The sequence below is a fragment of the Panthera tigris genome, chromosome A1 (assembly GCF_018350195.1).
Source record: "Panthera tigris isolate Pti1 chromosome A1, P.tigris_Pti1_mat1.1, whole genome shotgun sequence".
Taxonomy (NCBI): domain Eukaryota; kingdom Metazoa; phylum Chordata; class Mammalia; order Carnivora; family Felidae; genus Panthera; species Panthera tigris.
The window spans coordinates 202,391,527-202,399,361 of NC_056660.1; the positions used below are offsets into that span (position 1 = coordinate 202,391,527).

General features: G+C 36.9%; 1 long non-coding RNA gene across 1 annotated transcript in view; it reads left to right on the forward strand.

Annotated features, from left to right (window-relative positions):
• Positions 1–7,416, forward strand: part of LOC102970384 — an 82,817-nt gene extending 75,401 nt beyond the window's left edge. The window contains exon 3 of the long non-coding RNA XR_006220891.1: positions 7,263–7,416. This is a non-coding gene — a long non-coding RNA (uncharacterized LOC102970384). The remainder of the gene's footprint in view (positions 1–7,262) is intronic.
• The last annotated feature ends 419 nt before the right edge of the window (positions 7,417–7,835 follow it).

Here is a 7,835-nt window from a genome sequence, read left to right on the forward strand (position 1 = left end):
ACTCTAGTTTTCGTCTTCAAACTAGCAAATTTCCAGCATCTCCTAGAAGTTTATGAAGAAGCAGATTCTTAGGCACCGCCAGTATGCCTGAATCAAAATCTGCATTTCAGGATCTCTAGATGATTTGTATGCACAGTAAATTTTGAGAAACACTAAAATATAAAGCATATTTCTTCTAAACTTTCTATTCTGCATGCATTGCACCTAGTAATATTCACTACACTGAATTGTCCACCCACCACATGCTTTCCTGATAAGCATTATCATACAGTTGTGTAATAGGTTTAAATATAACAAAATATGACCATCATATACATATATATGTATATGTATATATATATATATACACATGTATATATGTATATGTATATATATATATATATCAGATATTATATATAAATTGCAGGAATGCTGAAACTATCTGTGATTAACCATCCATTTGCCACATTCATCATCATGTAGGACTTTGGTACCACTCTGATTTTGCCCTGGTTGCACGTCTTTTGTTCTGGCTTCAGAGACCCCCAGATTTCTGAGATATCTAATAATTTCACTCATTTCAGATTATTCCTAGATCGACAGTGTATATGTCTTTTTAACACAAGTTACTCTCACACATCTTAGGAGTTGTTCTGAAAAATTATGCCCTTAGTTACTTTGAGACAAAATTTTCATATAGTCAAATGCATCTTTTTTTTTATGTTTATTTTTGAGAGAGAGAGACAGAGTGTGAGCAGGGGAGGGGAAGCGAGGGAGGGGAAGAGAAAGAGGGAAACACAGAATCTACAGCAGCCTCCAGGCTCTGAGCTGTCAGCACAGAGCCCGATGTGGGGCTTGAACTCATGAACGCTGAGATCATGACCTGAGCTGAACTCTGATGTTTAACTGGACTGAGCCACCCAGGCACACCTGGGCAAACACATCTTATTTTCAAAATATATGTAAACATAATGAAGTCATTAAAGGTTGCAATAAATGTTTGTAGGAATTACCACATTATAAACTGTGAATTGTAATTATAGATTATAAAACATCATTTTGGATCTAATTGAGCAGAAACTATTCTTAATCCAGATATAGTTTACAATTATAGTTTACCTTGCATTATCTTGAAAAAAGCATAGGATTATTGAATATGAGCTTATAGCTAAGATTTTTTTTAATTTGAAAACATTTATGCACTTTAAAATATTCGTTTATTTGCCATGCTTTGAAAAGTGACTCATCTGATCAAAGCCTTAAAGATCTTAACTACATAGGAGCTCCTGGGTGGTTCAGTCTGTTGGGCATCCGACTTTGGCTCAGGTCATGATCTCACAGTTCATGAGTTAGAGCCCCGCGTCGGGCTCTGTGCTGACAGCTCAGAGCCTGGAGCCTGCTTTGGATTCTGTGTCTCCCTCTCTCTCTGCTCCTCCCTGCTCACACGCTGTCTCTCTCTTAAAAATAAAGATTTTTAAAAAATTAAAAAAATCTTTACTACATAATAAAATTTCTTTTAAATAGAAATCCTTGAAACTATTACAAGCAATATGATTTTTCTAAGTATTGTCATAATGTAAATTCTAATAATTTAGATTAGTTTTCTTCAAATTATGATGACTCGTTAAGGTTTTTGTATGTATGCATTTTAATATTCCACTCATAAGTTAGCATTTGTAAAAGATCTTTTTTCTTGCTCTTTTTCTTTGGCAATACAGATTTTTATAGGAGAAGGGGCAGAAAATATGTTACGGATTAAGTTGTGCTCATGTATGGTGTGTGTTTCCTCTGATATTTGTGATTAAAGTCGTGTTTTGAGGGGACAGTGTGGGATGAAAGACTGGGAAAAGATGGCTGAAGATGGTCTGTATCTCCTTTTTGAAATCATTTCAAATAGCAGAGTGGCACCTTCCAATGGAGCTGTGGTTTTCTGCAGCACCTGCAGCCTGAGGGTGGACTGTTCTGGGTCAGCCAATTAGGGTGACTGTTCTTTGAAAGACTCAGTAAGGATGTGCTTAAGGCTGTCACTGAGCATTCCACAAGCTTGCTGATTTCTCTGTTTGGCTGTACATCTGTGTTATTTTGTTTTCAGGTCAAGTTGTTCTCTGTAACAAGGTAATGTTTTCTGACTTCTTTGTAACTTGCTGCCTTTATATTTCTGAGATTGAAGCATAGAAGAAGTGGCTTTGCTCACTGAGTGGCCCGTTTATGTTGGAAAGAGGTAGGCAAAGAGGTAGGCGATCAGGGAGGCACGAAGCAGTGAACCAGCTCACTCAAAACAATGCCAAGTGACCTTGAACTCTGATACTTTAGCATGTTGGGGGTTGGGGGGAGGTGGGAATAATGGAGACTTGATCTTGGTCCAACAAGAATGAGAAGAGGATGTTTGTTACAGAACAATAAGCTTTGTTATTCAGATATTCCTCTTTAGGATCTCTTCCATAAACTAGTGGAATCCATTTTCCATTTGCAAACACTCTGTGACCACCTAGAAATAGGCATGCAAACTTTTTTTAAAAAGAGATATAAGAATATTTTTTTCAAAGAAAGCACTCAATTTGAATAGAAAGTAAAGAATAAACATAATTTTAAATTGTATCAAACATTTTGAAGAGTGTTTAGTTTCCTACAGATATTCTTAAATTAGTGGAATATTTTTATCCTCGGATTGAAGTGGCATATATATGTATTTTTTCTCTATTTTAATACTTCCAATATATTTTTAAGTAATGTATGACAGTTGAGATAGTTACTCTTTAATGTGTGAATGCTTCTTTGGCTATGAAAGCCTGGATTCTGATCTTAAAAGCAAAGAAAAACTATATTTTTTTAAAAAGGAAAAATTAAAAAAATTATTTAGAGAAATGATTTATGTCCACCTACAAAGGTAAGTACTCATTATATGAAAATGTTCAGAATGTCCCCCAGGGAAGTAAGTCTACCGATTGCCACTATCACAACGTGAAGACTTACTACAGGGGTTGGAGACAGTGACCCCAAATGTTCCGCACCTGAGATGTGAAACAATGACATGAAGTATGGCTCACATATGTCCCATATTAGTTTCTTATTTCTAGTCAAATGAAATCATCCCCTCTAAATCCAAGACCTGTTCATGATAGAATACTTTTTGCCAACCTCAGGAGCCTTAGGGTCTACATTTATCCAGATGTTTTGGTTTTTCCAACAGATGGTCCTCAAAAATTTATTCCTATTTCAGTTGCTGCTGCCACTTTAAGTGTTTCCTGGAGATCTTTAGCATACCCCTCTGAGAGTTTCATGGCATAACAGCCAGGCGTCAGGGACTTTTAGTTGTGCTAGGCACATATTCACAAAAAGTAATGAAATATAGACTGATAACAGGACCAGAGATATGAACTCTTTTATTTATAAAAGTGTGCTTATACCTCTAAAAAGTTCATGTGCTTAACGTCAGATCACCACTATGCAGGTGAAATGCAATGAATAATTATAATAAATGTATATTGCAAAGTGTTCATTATACATTTATGAACCTTTGGCATTCCAAACAATGACCTCCTGGTCCATCCCCCCAGACTCTTAGTCATTTTCAGCCAGTTTATGGTGGTTACGGTCCATTCATCTAATGTTTAACTTAGACTTGTTTGATAAAGGGAGGATGACAGCAGTTTGCTTACAATATAACAGTAGCACCCTTAGCACTTCCCCCAAGTGACAGCTCAGGTCCGTTAAGGACAGAAAGTAATCAAACAATCTGTTCTCAGATTAGTTTTAAGTTTTCTAAAGTTTTGCTAATCCAGGCTATATATAATTATGCACAGGTTTCTAGTTTCCTGAATTGCTCTTTTTTTTTTTTTAATTTTTTAGTGTTCATTTATTTTGAGGCAGAGAGAAAGTGTGAGCAGGGGAGGGGCAGAGAGAGATGGAGAGAGAGAGAATCCCAAGCAGGGTCTGCACTGTCAGGGCAGAGCTTGATGTGGGGCTCGATCTCATGCACCGTGAGATCATGCCCTGAGTGGGTCAAGAGTTGGACACCTGACTGAGCCACCCAGGCACCCTGCTCAACGTTTATAATAAGAATTCCAATTATGATGTGAATTTTTTCCCTGTCAAACTGTAGATATTTTGTACATTTTTGCATGATTGACAAAGAGTTCGATATTGATTTAGAACTAAATATATTTCAGTGTTTTCAGGGATATCAGAAAATGACTTACGAAAATCTTAACTTGTGAAAATTCTTAGCACATATCAAATCATTTATGATTTTTCTTACTTTTGGCGGTCTTTACAAGTAGAGGGCCAGATTTGTGAATCGATTTATAGTATAAGCAGACTGGAAGTAAAAGAAAGTAAGAGACAGTAATGTAAGATATGCCATTAAGGGCAGAGCTTAAATTACTAAATATCAAAGTGCAGCCCAGACAAGAAATAAATGGGGAAAGACAAATACCGAAAGAAACAAATAGTACAGAAGGAGATATTGATATTTTTATAAAGACTGCACAATACTGTTTGATACAAGGAACAAATAGAAAATTAAAACAAAACTCCCTAAACCTAATTGGGTTATAACTGAGAAGCTTTATAGCTTCCTCAGTTCCTCACTAGCTCTTCTCCTCTACAATTTGCTCATAATTGCAGCCAGAATGTGGATACATTTTTACTCTGCTTCTTCTCATACATCCTCTATCACAAGATATTCTCAAGATACACCTGCTGCTAGCTTCTTATGCACTGTTTTGGTTCTGTAACAGAAATTGTTGAACTACAGCCCATAAGCCAATCTACCTGTTTGCGTAAATAAATTTTTTTTGGAACATAGCCACACCCACTTGTTTCTAAATCGTCTACGGCTTCTTTTGTAATACAACAGAAAAGTTGCATGTTTGCTACACAGACAATGGGGCCTGCAATCCAACAGGGTTACTAACTTGCCATTGAAGAAAAAGTTTGCTGATGCCTCTTACTCTACCTTTTTTCTGCCACGGGATATTAAAGTTCTTTCCACGTCTTTTGCCTATTATAATAATATCCCCGTGAGTATTTATGTACATATCAATTTATCCATTTCAAATATTTTTTCCTAAAGAAACATACCAAGGGTTACTGAATCAAAACATACACGCATTTTTGTTCAATACAAAACTGATTTCCAAAAGTGTTGCACAAGTGAACACAGTCCAAGTTGCCACAAGTAGTGTTTCAGTTTATGAGATCCAATAGCATTTTGCAATATTGAATGTTATTATATATTTTAATTTTTAACAGTTTTGTTACCATTTATATGAACACTGTATTTTTGATTATGAAAGAAATACAATACTGACAAATTTTTCAAATAAAATTTGACAAGCTGATTCTAAAATTCAGCCAGAAGAGAAAAAATACAAGATTAGTTTAACTAAAAAGTTTAACTGGGAGATGGATGACGGGAAAGTTTTACCAAATTTTACCAAATGCCATAATATACTATAAAGCCGTGTTTAACAAAATGCAGTGATACTGGCACCAAGTTAAATAGATTGATTAAACACAAGAGTTCTGTAAGACATAGAGCTTCATAATTTCGGTAATTTTGTGTATATTGAATGTAGTATTTAAGATACGTGGGAAAATGATGCACTGTCCTATGAATGGTATTCTAATAATTTAGGCTGTCTATTAAAAAAAGATAAAATTCTTCACTCTATACAACAAATTCTAGAGGATCTACCAGATAACAAATTTAAAAAGCTGTAGAAACAGGGATGTCTGGGTGATTCAATCCATTAAGCGTCTGACTTTGGCTCAGGTCATGATCTCATCTCACGGCTTCTGAGTTGGAGCCCCACATTGGTCTCTGTGCTGACAGCTAAGAGCCTGGATGGAGCCTTCTTCAGATTCTGTATCTCTCTGCCCCTCCCCCCCTCAAGAATAAACATTAAAATTTTTTTTTTACTTAAAAAGCTGTAGAAACATTTAAAAATAATTATAAGGAAAAATTAACTAGGATTGGTGAAGGACTTAGAAGAAATATACAACTGAGGTCTAAAGAGAGAATGTTCATTCTTCCCACACAATACTGGCAACAAGTATACATTATCAAAAATATTCTTTCTCCCCACCTTGCAGCCTTAAAATGCCTGGCAAATGACTTTAGAATTAATGTAAGTTTCTTCTTCCCTGTTGACCACTGTATTGTAAAACAACTAGAATAATGTCTGGTGCACAGGAAGAACACATATTTGACAGATGGGTGTAGTATAAAATTTAATCTTTCAATTACTAACATAAATCATGTTTGGAGGCAGTGTTTATAAAACTAAACTGCTGTTTGGACACTGCATACATGTCTTCATCAATCCATTTGTTCAGCCATTATGTATGTATATATGCAAGTATGTGTTTATTACATCCTTATTATAGACAAGCCAATCATGGTTTCTGCTTTCAAGGCACTCACACTGCATTGGGGAAGATAGATAATAACCAGGTAAGTCAGTGAGAAAGAAAAGATGAGGGGTTATAGTGCTTTATGGTAGATAATGGGGAGTAGATGGTGGGGATCGTGACTCAGGGGCTACCTTTGGTTGAAAGATGAGCAAAGGCTTCTCTGAGAAAGTAACATGAAGCCAGTGGTGTGTTGGGAGGAGGGACACTTGTGCCCCCAAGGGGACATTGGGCAATGCCTGGAAACAGTCTTAATACAACTTGGGGGAGAGAAGAGGTTTGCTACCGGTATCTGGCAGACAGAGCCCAGGGATAATCCTGAATATCCTACAAAGCACAGGACCTCCTCCCCCCCAACAAAAAAATCACCCAGACTAAAATGTTAATTGTATAGAGACTGAGAGATCCTGGATGAAGTTAAAATCGATCTGGCAAAAATTGATCAACCTTGAGCTGTCTGCTGGAAGAATATTCCAGGCAGAGGAAAATGTCTATAGCAAATATCTAAAAATAAGAACTTGTGTAACGTGTTGGAGAAATGAGAAGAAACCTATCTCGGGAAAGTGGGAGGAGAGGTAGAGAGGGGGTAGGGAGATGGTTCCCGGGAAGGGATTGGATATGTTATGTAGAGTGCAAAGGGAAGACAAGGGAGAGACTTACTCTGTGGTGTATCGTGATCTGCCTTGCATTTTTCAAAGATCAGGTTGGATGCTGCTTGGAGGAAAGAAAACTGGGAGACAGCCAAAGGGTTAAGTAGGTGATAAAAAGAAATCATTTAGAGGCAACAGAACACGTTGGTCACTTGTGTGGAATGCAGCTAAAAGTTCAGTCATTTTGTGACACGAACATTTTTTATTTTTTCTTTGCAGTATCCAGGGCTATCACACACTGACTTGAGTCTAGCACTGAACACTGTGCTAAAAGTTGTACGTACATCATGGAACAGAACCTGCAAGGAACGTACTACTATCTCAATTAACAAAAGAGAAGACTGAGGTCAAAAGAATTTGAGTAATTTATCTGTCATCACCCAGATAATAAATAGTAGAGCTGATTCAAACTCCTGTCTTACATTTCTTCATTCCTTGTTCTTAAACACTATACACGATCTTCTAAGGGAGTGAAGCATAGGCAAGAAATCCCAGACTTTTAAAAAATATATATTTATTTATTTATTTTGAGAGAGAGAGAGAGAGAGAGAGAGAGAGAGAGAGAGAGAGAACGAGCACTGGGGAGGGGCAGAGACAGGGGGAGAGGGAGAATCCCAAACAGTCTTCACATTGTCAGTGCAGAGCCCAATGTGGGGCTCAAACTCACAAACTGTGAGATCATGACCTGACCTGAAATCAAGAGTTGGACGCTTAACTGACGGAGCCACCCCCGATCTCCTCTCAGACTTTTTAAAATGGCAGTTTGTTCTCAACCAAATGAGACAAAATGCA